Below are 12,053 nucleotides of genomic sequence, written 5' to 3'. Positions count from 1 at the left end.
CACTTCAGATGTGTGCGTTTCAGGGTGTAAAGTTTTCTTCATTTACACCAGGAAAAAAAGGAAGGAAAAGTAAAAAGAAGAGAAAAAAAAATCATGCCCCTGGAGAGTAACATTTGGGTTTAGCCATAGAGGAGCTCGGCTCAGTTGTTTCTTATCACAATATTTTTGCATGATTTGATTTGTGACCATTTGTTTGTATTACTTTGATTAAAATTTATTTAAAAGTACTCTACAGACTTCCAAGTTAAGATGGTAGAGTAAAAACATCTGAAACTCTCCCTTTCTCCCACCCTCATGATAGAATAACAAATAGGACCAAACCAGTCAAAATCCTTCAGCCTCAATCAATGTAAAGGGCAGAGTTTTATGCCACACAAATCTGTGCAGCCCAAGTTAAAAGAGAGATTTCTTTGAATCCACATGTCTTGATTCTTTGCAGTAAAACATAGGTCCTACCCCACGCACATGTGTGTGCATACAAACACACCCACACATACATGCTATGCAAGACATGTGGGAGAAATTGTTTTTAAAAATTACACTAAGACCATCAAACATAGAAAAAGCTAAACCAACACAAAACAGTTGCACCAACATAAGGAAAAGCATGGAGGGTGTGCAGGAGAGCATAACAAAAACATGAAGCTAATAAAACCAGAGAAGCTTAAAAAGAGGATAAACAGACTTAAATGAGAAGGAAAACTGGAGACCTGAGAATTAAGTTGAGAAGCATACCCAAACCAAATGGGGGGAAAATGACTAAATTTAGCAAAGAAAGGTTTGCGACAACCACAGCTCATGTAGAGGGAAAAGACGGGGAGATTAAAGCACCCAGGTAGCAGCTGATGGGCCCAGATGAAGACAACCTGTGTCATTGAAGAAGAAACTCAACACACAGAACATAGAAGATATTCAAAGACTACAAAAGAAAAAAGTCTTTCGAAAATAGTAAGAAATGAATCTGCAGATCAAAATATTATGAGTTCCAGGAAAAATATATGTATAATGTATTTTATATATATATATATATATATATATATATATATATACACACACACATATATATATACACACACACACATATATATATATACACACACACATATATATATATACACACACACACACACACACACACACACAAACACACACACGCATATACCTTAGGTAAGTTAATAAAATTTCAAAGATATTGAAAGCCTTTTCCAGGGGAAAAAAGTCAAGTGGGGTGGAGGCAGAAACACAGGCTGCCACATACTGAGCCATAGCCATGTTCATTGCCATTAGAAAATGTAGCAATGGGATGAGTAGATGTTATAATGGTTACGTCACCGGACTCCCCTGTAGTAGACTGCTGTTTGAATCCCGGACCTGGTGGTTTGAAATTCATTTGTGTGTGTGCCCAAAATCCTGAGAGGAGAATGGAGGAAAAGAGATTGCTACAGCATGGCCATCCCCAGGGGGTGATTTCTCACTTTCTGTCTCTCTTCATGTCTCTGGAGAGCACATGTACCCTATAGCAAAAACCTCTCTAAAAATAACAACAGCAAAAAAGAAAATGTAGCAATAATCTATAAAGAGCTAATGAGAGAAACATCCCATAATACTATGCTTTACAAACAGCTGAGCAATTATTCAAATATAAATTCAGTCGCTGTATATTAGCAAAAAGAAGCATTGTCAAGCAATTGTTATTTAAAATAGCTTTCAGGCCGTCCCTGGTTGTGCAGTGCTAAGGCGATGTCCTACAGTGCTGAAGCCATGTGGAAAGGTCCCAGGTTTGCCTCTCAAGGTCTCCCTGTGCATACTGGATACACATGTGCCCATGTTTCTGGTTGGCCAAGGCTGAATAAAGACCTTAGTGATGCTTCTCTCTCTCTTTCTCAAAATAAATAAACCTTTTTTTTAAAAGAATCATTTTCTTTATTTAATTTTATTTGTTATTATTATATATATTTTTAATTTGACCAGAGAAAGAGAAAGAGAGAGCAAGCTACCAGATCTGGGACCTGAACTGCAGTTGGCCACATGGGAGTCCAGCACCTTAACCACTGTGCCACCTGCCATCCCCCAAAATAAGTAAACTTTAATATGAAATAAAATAACTTCCAAAAAAAACAAAATGAACAAACAAATGATAAATATACAACAGTGAGTCATCCTGGATGAAAAACAACAATGACAACATCAAAATATTCTGCCCCAGTAAGAAATGACAGGAGGAAGCCTAGCAACAGGGGTTAATTTAAATATATAAAGGTAGCTGCACCCCATGTTCATTACAGCACTATTTAGAATAGCCCAGATGTGGAACCAACCTACGTGTCCATCAACAGACAAACGGATAAAGAGAATGTACTATACGTGTACAGCAGCATACTATTCAGCCATTAAAAAGGATGAAATCCTGTCGTGGGAGGTTAAATGAGTGAGCCTGCAGGACCTGATGTTAAGTGAAATACGTTTCATTCTCTTAAATAATTAATAGGAATCTAAGACAAATTAAGCACCAGACTCCAAAACTTAGGAAAATACCTCGAAAACTAGACCACATATTTTCAAGGAAACAGGAGGCTTAAGGCGAATGATGATTAAAGTAGAAAACAGAGTATGAGAAAAGTTGATAAAACATAGATTATGGATAAAGTTTATCATTGCTAGGAGAAGAAAGAAAATGTGGAGAAAAGCTCAGTTGAAGAAGGCTCTCATGAAACTGTTATGAGAACATTTTTTGAAAACTTAAAGAAGCTTCCATTATGAAAGTTTTCAAACACAAACAGGGAAGAGGGTAAGAAATACCTGGGTGTCCAGTAGCACAGGCACGGTCTTTACTGTAAGAGAGCAAGGCAAGAAGGTGGGCTGCGTCAGTTCTCTGACTTTGCTCTACTTGGGTGCCGTGTTGATTATTCTTCTGCTTTTCCATAAAACCTTGAGAATCAGCACATTAATAACTTGCCAGAATTTCAACTGGCATTGGGCGAATATAGAAATCAACTGGGGAGAACTGACATCCTCACAATAGTGAATACTCACATTGATGGACAGAAACTATTTCACTTATGTAAACCTCTTTCGCCTTTCAGAGTTCAAAAGTTTTTTTTCTCATATAGCTAGTATACATATTTTGTTACACCTGTGTCTTATTTTGCCACTTGGTTACTGGTGATGTATAAGAAAACAATTGACATTCTATTTTGATCTTGTATACTGCAAACCTGTTATATCCAGTTTCTTTGTTAATTATTTAGGACTTTGTACCTAGACAGTTATGCCATCGGTGAACATGGGTGGTTTTATTTCTTCCCTTTCAATCTGTATGATTTTTTTTCTTTTCTTTTCTTTATCGTATTTCAGGATACTGTTGAATGGAAGGGATAAGAAGGGACATCCTTTTCTTGCTCCCAATCTTAGTGGGAGAGCATTCAATTTCTCATCATTATCTATGGGGTAAACTCAAGTTTTTGGAGATATCCTTTATCAAGTTGAGGAAATTCCTCTTTATTCCTTTTTTACTGAGAGTTTTTGTCATGAGTGGACATGGAACTTTGTCAAATGCTTCTAATTATGAATGGGTATTGGGTTGATATGATCATAAGATTTTTCTTCTCTAACCTATTGAGGTAATGGATTACATTAATCAACTTTTTAAGGTTGAACCAATATTTCATACCTGGAATAAATGTCCACGGTTCCCAGAGATATTCTTTTTATGCATTGTTAGATCCAAGTAGCTGCTGTTTTCATAAAACTTTTTCTATTTATGCTTATTAAACATATTGGTCCATGATTTTGTTTTCTTAAAATATCTCTGGATTTAAAAAAAAAAATCTTTAATTGCCAGAAGGGTCCATGCACTCTCCACAAAGAGAGAAAGTATCTCCCTATAGGGTGTGGTCATGCCGCAATTCTTTTTCCTCCATCCTATCAGGAACTAGGGTATGTATACATACCCATGCACCTGACATATTCTTCAAGTCACACCAGGGCTGGTATTTGAACCACTGTAGGCCATGTGTGATCCAGCTGCACTGCATTTAACCACTGCACCACGGGGCTGGTCCTGTCTCTGGTTTTGTTATGAAGGAAATGCTGGTTTCATAGAATAAGTTTGGAAATGTTCCCTTTGGTTCTATTTTCTGGAAAAGACTGTAGAAATTTGATATCATTTATTCCTTAAATGTTCGGTAAATTCCAATGAATTTGTAGAAAATACTGCAGAAATCTTGTGATGCTGGTACTTTCCCTTTGGAAAGTTATTATTAATTCAAGTTCTTTATTACAGATCCATTCAGATTATCTATTTATCTTAGTGTGAGTTCTGGTAGTTGGGGGGGGGGTCTTTCAAGGACTTAGTTTCGGTTATCAAACTTGTAGCACAGTATTATTAAGACCATTCCTTTAATATCATTTTAATGTCCAAAGGATAAGTAATAATGGTTTTTATTCATTTGTAATATTAGTAATTTATGTCTTCTCTCTCATGTTTTATTGGTTAACTTGGCTAGAGGTCTGTCATTTTCACGGATATTTTCAAACAACCAATTTTGGGTCTTACTGATTTTCTCTATTTTCCTTTTGTCAGTGTCATTGACATCTACTGTAATTTATATCACTTACTTTCTTCTATTTACTGTGGACTAAAGCTGCTCTTCTTTTTCTAATTTCCTAATGTGGATTCTTCAATCATCAATGCTAGATATTTTTTCTTCCTTAATACAACATTCAATTCTATAGATTTCTAAATACTATATTCACTGCATCCTGCAAATTTTGATAAATTTGCATTTTATTTTCACTTACTTAAAAATATCCTTTAATTTCTCTTAAGACTTTTATCTTCACATGTTTGCTACTGAGAAATGTGCAATTTAATCTCCAAACATTTTGATATTCTCCAGGTATCTTTTTTATCTCTTTCTATGGTGGTCTGAGACAGGGAAAATGAAAAGCAAGCCAGCAGGACTGGGATTTGAACTGCAGTCGGCCATGTGGGAGATGGGCACCTTAACTATCATGCCACCTGCTGGCCCCACTTTGTATTAATTCTTTTCTCTTAAATTTTGTTAAGGTGTGTTTTATGGCCAAAAATGTGACCTATCTTGGTAAATGTTCCTTGTGAACTTGACAATAATGTATATTCTGTTTTTATTGAATAAAGTAGTCTATAAATGTCAACTAAATACAGTTGACTGGTGGTGTCATTCAGTTCAACCAAGTCCTCATTGGTTTACTGCCTGCAGGATCTGTCACTTACTGACAGAAGGTTGTACACACAGGTTTCACAACATTTTGTCATTTTCATTTCATCTATTATCTTGCTTTTTGCTTAGTCCTCTGTAACATCTTTATGTTGAGAGAGGATTGCTAAGTCCTTTTTTTAAAAAAGGGGGGGTCTTCCATTAATATAAAATTTTGAAAATTCATAAATTCATAGAAAGCTTCAAAAGTAGTGCAAAGAGGTCCTGTTACCTTTTACCCATTTTCCTTCAATGGTTACCTCTTACATACAGTATAACCACCAGCAAATTGATCCTTTGCAATGTGCATGTTCTATGCCATTTTATCCCATGGGCAGACTGGGGTAAGCACTACAGAGCAGTAAGAGAACTATTCCCTCATCACAAAGATCTCCATGTGCTCTCCCTTTAACTTATCACGGTGTATTGGTGTAACATTTTACCAGTGTAGAAATGTTATGCCTCTCCATGTACCTTTACCCTTCTCTCTTTATAATTTTCTTCAATATTCTACACATTGGGAAATACCCTAGACAATATGAGGTTTTGCTTGAATCATCTAGAACTATTTAGAAAAAATTTAAGAGAAATAAAATGTATTGTATTTACCTATACTTTCCATATTTGCACTCTTTTATAATTCTTTCTTCTTAATGTTTTAAGATTCTTTTGGTTATTAATGACATCTGTTCAATGACTTTCTGTTTTTATTATTACTTTCTTTCTTTTTTTTTTGGAGAGGTTTTTGCTCTAGGGTGCATGCGCTTGCCAGAAAGACAGAGACAGAAAGCAAGAAATTACCCTCCCAGGGGGGATGGCCACACCACACTCCCTTCTCCTCCATTCTCCTCTCAGAATCTTGGGCATGCACACACACACACCTGGTGTGAGTTTAAGCCACCGGGTCCGGGACTCAAACCACAGTCAACTATACGGGAGTCCAGCATAGCCATTGAGCCAATTGCTGGTCCTGTATTATTACTATTTTTAAGAAGCCACTTTATCCCTTCTCCTCCATTCTCTTCTCAGGATTGTGGGCATGCATGTACATGTGCCTGGGTGATTTTAAGCACCAGATCCATGACTGCAACCATAGTTAGCCATGTGGGAGTCCAGCACCTTAACTACCACATCACCTGATGGACCCCCAGAGACTTCTTTTAGTCATTATTTTAGGGTAGGTGTGCTGTAGACAAACTTTTTGTTTTCTTTCATCTAAATAATTATTCATTTTCCCTTCATTTCTGAAGAATTTTTTCAACAGGTGTAAAATTCTAGTTTGACCATTCCCCTTTATTCAGCACTTGAAAAATGTATGCCGCGGGACCAGCAGTTAGCGTAATGGCTATGTCACTGAACTCCCATGTACTCGACCGTGGTTCGAGTCCCGTGCCTGGTAGCTTAAACTCACACTGGGCATGTGTGCGTCCATGCCCAAGACCCCAAGAGGAGAATGGAGGAGAAAGGATTGCAGCATGGCCATTCCCCCTGGGGGGTGATTTCTTGCTTTCTGTCTCTGTGTTTCTCTCTGGGGACGCATACACGCCCTACAGCCAAAACCTCTAAAAAGAAAAAAGAAAAATAAATGTATGTCATTTCCTTTGGTCTCCATAGTTTCTGATGAGAAGTCTGCTGTCATTCAAACTGGTTTTTCCCTACCGGTACAGTCTCATATCTCTTTCTGCCAATATGTTTTCATTGCCTTAATTTTTTATAATTTATAAGAAACATTTTCCATAAAAATTTTGAAGACTTCCTCCCCTCATATCTGCTTCCTTTTTTCGCCTTTCCTCATTTGTCAAAGAATATCCACAACTGCTTATTGAATCATTTTTCCTTTTCTTTTCTTTTCTTTTTTTTTTAAGACAGATTTTTCTATAGGGTGTGTGTGCTTACCATAGAGACCGAAAATGACAAATCATCCCCAGGAGGAATGGCCTTGCTGCAATCCCTTCTCCTCCAGTCTCCTCTTGAGATCTTGGGTGTATACACACACATGCGGGCACGCGCATGCACCCAACATGTTTTTTGGGTTTTTTTGGGAGAGGTTTTCACTATAGGGCGCATGCGCTCACCAGACAGACAGAGAGAGACATAGAGACAGAAAGTGAGAAATCACCTCCCAGGGGGGATGGTCACGCCGCAATCCCTTCTCCTCCATTCTCCTCTCGGGATCTTGGGCACGCACGCACACGCGCCCGGCGTGAGTTTTAAGCCACCGGGTCCGGGATGTGAACTGCGGTCGACTACGTGGGAGTCCAGCGACATAGCCATTACGCTAACTGCTGGTTCCCGCACCCAACATGTTTTAAGCTGCCAGTTCTGGGACTCAAACTGTGGTCAGCCATGTGGGAGTGCACTAATGTAACCATTGCGCCATCTGCTGGTCCCACATTGAAGCATTTTTATCATGGCCTTTTAAAAAACATTCTCAAATAATTTTAACATCTGTGTCATCTCAGTGTTGCCACGTATTTTCTTTTCTCATTCAACTTGAGACTTATCCTGGTTCATGGGATAATGAGTAATTTTCAGTTGACTCTTAGACTTTCTGGGTTTTATGTTATAGGAGACTTTAGACAGCATGTGTGTTATCAGTCTCCTCTGACACTGCACTGATGGGTGGTGCCTCATTACTGCTAGGTGGTGGTAGAAATCCAAGTTCCACACTCAGTCTCTGTTTACCCTTGCGGGGAAGAAGCATCTTGTTACTGCTGGGCATTGGTGGGAGTACAAGAACCCTACCAATGTTCTTCCATACTGCCTTGTCTGGAAGAAGAGGGGTCTTCATCATTGCTGACCACGAGGCTTTCCATGCTGTCCCATGACACTGAAGTGGTTGTGGAGGGGTGGCCTTAGGACAGCTGGACAGTGGTAAAGTCCTGCTACTAGATCTCCTGCACACCATCCCAGCAGACACAGGCATCTCAGTGCTGTCAACTGAGAACAGAAATCCAGTTTTCACTGAAACCATGGAGAGGAAGTAGCTCATTCATGTGCAGCCAGATAAGAGCCTGAGCTTCTCACTTGGCTTTCTCTGATACTATCCAGGGCCTGTTGCAGCCTCAGGAGACCGTGTGAGAGGCTTCTCACTTGGCCTTTGCTGGCAGAGGAGGACCATAGTTTTTATTTTTTATTTTATTTTATTTTTTTTTTTTTGGAGAGATTTTCACTGTAGGGCGCATGCGCTCGCCAGACAGACAGAGAGAGACATAGAGACAGAAAGCGAGAAATCACCCCCCAGGGGGGATGGTCACGCCACAATCCCTTCTCCTCCATTCTCCTCTCGGGATCTTGGGCACGCACGCACTCGTGCTCGGCGTGAGTTTTAAGCCACCGGGTCCAGGACACGAACCGCGGTCGACTACGTGGGAGTCCAGCGACATAGCCATTACGCCAACTGCTGGTTCCCGAGGACCATAGTTTTTTATAGAGTGTTTGACAGGTGGTATAGCAGTTACTGTCTAAAAGTTTTCTGTCTTGCTAGCTTGCCCTTTTCTTGTTTTCTGGCTAGAAATGGAAGGTTTTTATTGGAGTTTTTCTTTGATTTGCGCCAGTTAGCATTTCCAGGCAGGCTGCCAGCTCCTGTACAACCCAGCCCGGAATATATGAGACAAAGGGAAACTGAGGGAATTCACTTCCATGTCATTCCTCAGGTCCTGGGGTCACTACTGGTGTGTCATCCTTTACCTACTAGTAAGAGTCTTCTAATGCTTTCTCTCAATACAGATATAGATAGAGATCATGATACATAGCACAGGTACAGGAAAGGAAGGGGAACAGCCCCACCCAGAGTGTTTAGCTAAATATACTTAGCAGGAGGTATAGAGAAACTTACATCCAATCTCTCTCTTCAGAACTAAATAAACTTAGCAGAGTATTCAATGGTACTTCAAGAGTATAGTCAACCAGATCTAAAAGGTGGGCTATATCATAAGACCAAGTTTCTTCAAGTAAATAGCATAAGTAGAAGAAAGGGAGGTCTAACAACCAAAGGCAATATTTGTACCTTGCCTGGAATTTTGATAAGAATATAGTAAGTGTAAAAGACATTTTGATGGCCTTCATAAGGAAATTGAAAACTGATTATTAGATATTATGGATTTATTTTCAATTTTGAGCAATGCAAAAATGGTATTGTATTTATATATTAAAATATACTTCGTGTTTAGCTAAATATACTTAGCAGGAGGTATAGAGAAAAGTACATCCAATCTATCTCTTCAGAACCCTGCCTCCCTCTTTATTTATTGTTTTTTTGTTTTTGAGATTTTTTTTGAGAGGTTTTTGCTATAGGGCGCGCGCGCTCGCCAGACAGACAGAGACATAGAGACAGAAAGCGAGAAATCACCCCTCAGGGGGGATGGTCACGCCACAATCCCTTCTCCATTCTCCTCTCGGGATCTTGGGCACGCACGCACATGTGCCTGGCGTGAGTTTTAAGCCACCAGGTCCGGGACGCAAACCGCAGTCGACTACGTGGGAGTCCAGCAACATAGCCATTACGCTAACTGCTGGTTCCCATGTTTTTGAGATTTTTAAGTCAAACCTTTTCACAAAGGCTTTAAGAAGTATAGTGTTACTAATTATATTATATTATATTATAATTTTTTTTTTTGGAGAAGTTTTTGTTATAGGGCACATGTGCTCACCAGAAAGACAGAGAGAGACAGAGAGACAGAAAGTGAGTAATCACCCCCAAGGGGGGATGGCCACGCTGAAATCCCTTCTCCTCCATTCTCCTCTCAGGATCTTGGGCACGCATGCACACACATCCAGTGTGAGTTTAAGCCACCAGGTCTGGGACTCGAACAGCGGTTGACTACATGAGAGTCCAACGACATAGCCATTACGCCAACAGCTGGTTCCACTAATGATATTATTTTAAAATAATACTTTACTATAGGGCACTGCCCTACACATTGTGGGATGTAGAGTGTCAGCATCCCTGACACTCTCCCCCCCACCCACACACACTATCTTATTGTGACAACAAAAAATGCCTCCAAATATTCCCAAATGACCCCTAGGGGGAAAATGGTCACCAGCTGAGAACCTCTGACCTAATGGTTTTGGCAGTCACTGAAAACTGTTGCCTGGGTCTATTATTTCATTATGGTTTGCCTACTAATGATTTTTCTAATTCTATCATTCCTTCATTTACCTATAAAATTTGTCAAAAAAGAAGTATTTTTTCCTATCCTGTCCAGTAAAGGCAGAACCATCCTTTGGTTATTTTATTGAGTTGTCAAAAAAGTAATGACCTATTTGTTCTGGTTTCTATGCAAAAATGCATCATGACTTTTCTAACAAGCCAAATTTACTAATGTTTTTAGACTAATGAGCCATGTGCACTGAATACATTGTAATCTTTACAGTGTTTTCTTGTTTGTTTTTTTGATACTTATGTTTTCCATTTTTAACCAATGAGATCTGGTTCAAGTCAGTGCTGGTTTCTTTTTGACATGCTCCTATAATCTGATAAGTTCCTTGATGGCAGGCATGAGAAGACAGGTGGCTGAGAACCAGCAGTTAGCATAATGGCTATGTCGCTGGACTCCCACGTAGTCAACTGCGGTTCGCATCCCGGACCCAGTGGCTTAAAACTCACGCCGGGCGCGTGTGTGCGTGCCCAAGATCCTGAGAGGAGAATGGAGGAGAAGGGATTGCGGCGTGACCATCCTCCCTGGGGGGTGATTTCTCGCTTTCTGTCTCTATGTCTCTCTCTGTTTGTCTAGAGAGCGCATGCGCCCTAGAGTGAAAACCTCTCCAAAGGAAAAAAAAAAAAAAACCCCCAAAGGGAAAAACCCTCCAAAAGAAAAAAAAAAAAAAAAAAAGAGAAAACAGGTGGCCCAGACTCACCTTACTCACTTCCTGCCCTAGACCTGGAATTGGCCTTTTACCAAAGGAGCTCTGATTTTTTATTTTTCCCCCTCTTGGGAAATGGTATTTAGGGACCACAATCTGGTCAAAGTTGGTGTTAATTGCTGTTGGGTTGTCAATGATTCTAGGTCTCTGCAGGGGATCAAACTAGAAGATGCACATTGTTTTAGAAAGACAAAAATAGGGCCAGCAGGTGGCATGGTGGGTAAGGCACTGTATCCCACATGGCCAACTCTACAGTTCAAGTCCTGGACCCAGTAGCTTCAGAAACATACTAGATTCATGTGTGTGCATGTTGAAAATCCTGAGAGGAGAATGGAGGAGAAGGAATTGCAGGGTGGGCCTCTCCCCTGGGGCTGATTCCTCACTTTCCCTCTCTCTCTCCAGTGAGTGCTTGTGACCTATGGCAAAAAATCCAAAAACAAGAAAAGAAAGAAAGAAAGAAAGAAAAGTCATTATTCATATTGATATTTTAATCAAAGACTATAAGAATTTTGCTTTTTATTTTATATTTAAACTCTTTCTCTTACACTGTAATCATGATTTCTAATGACACCAGTTTCTTATTTACTTTCTCTCACACTCATACACACACTCCCTCAAAACTCACACGCATTACTACCGCTAAATGCAATTTCAGATTTTTTTGTTTCTTTTCCTCCTTAGGGAAATGTACAGTCACTAAAACGTACAGTCCAAATAGAGTGTTTAAATATCATTTTGAGTAACTGGTCTCTCTGTGGTTATGCCACCAAAGTGACAAACAGATTAAGTCGTTTTTGTTTGCAATTTTTTGCACGGCTCTTTTAAAATCTGATTTATGTTTTTAATGATAAAAATATATCTACATGGTTCGAATACAAGCTAGAATGATAAAACTAGGTCTATTTAGAAAGGTCTAGCTCCCATTATTTTTTCCTTCTCCCACATCAT

This window comes from Tupaia chinensis, unplaced genomic scaffold (assembly GCF_000334495.1).
Source record: "Tupaia chinensis unplaced genomic scaffold, TupChi_1.0 Scaffold000541_1, whole genome shotgun sequence".
In the NCBI taxonomy this organism is placed as follows: domain Eukaryota; kingdom Metazoa; phylum Chordata; class Mammalia; order Scandentia; family Tupaiidae; genus Tupaia; species Tupaia belangeri.
The sequence above is the reverse complement of the archived record's forward strand: the minus strand, read 5'-3'. Positions refer to the sequence as shown.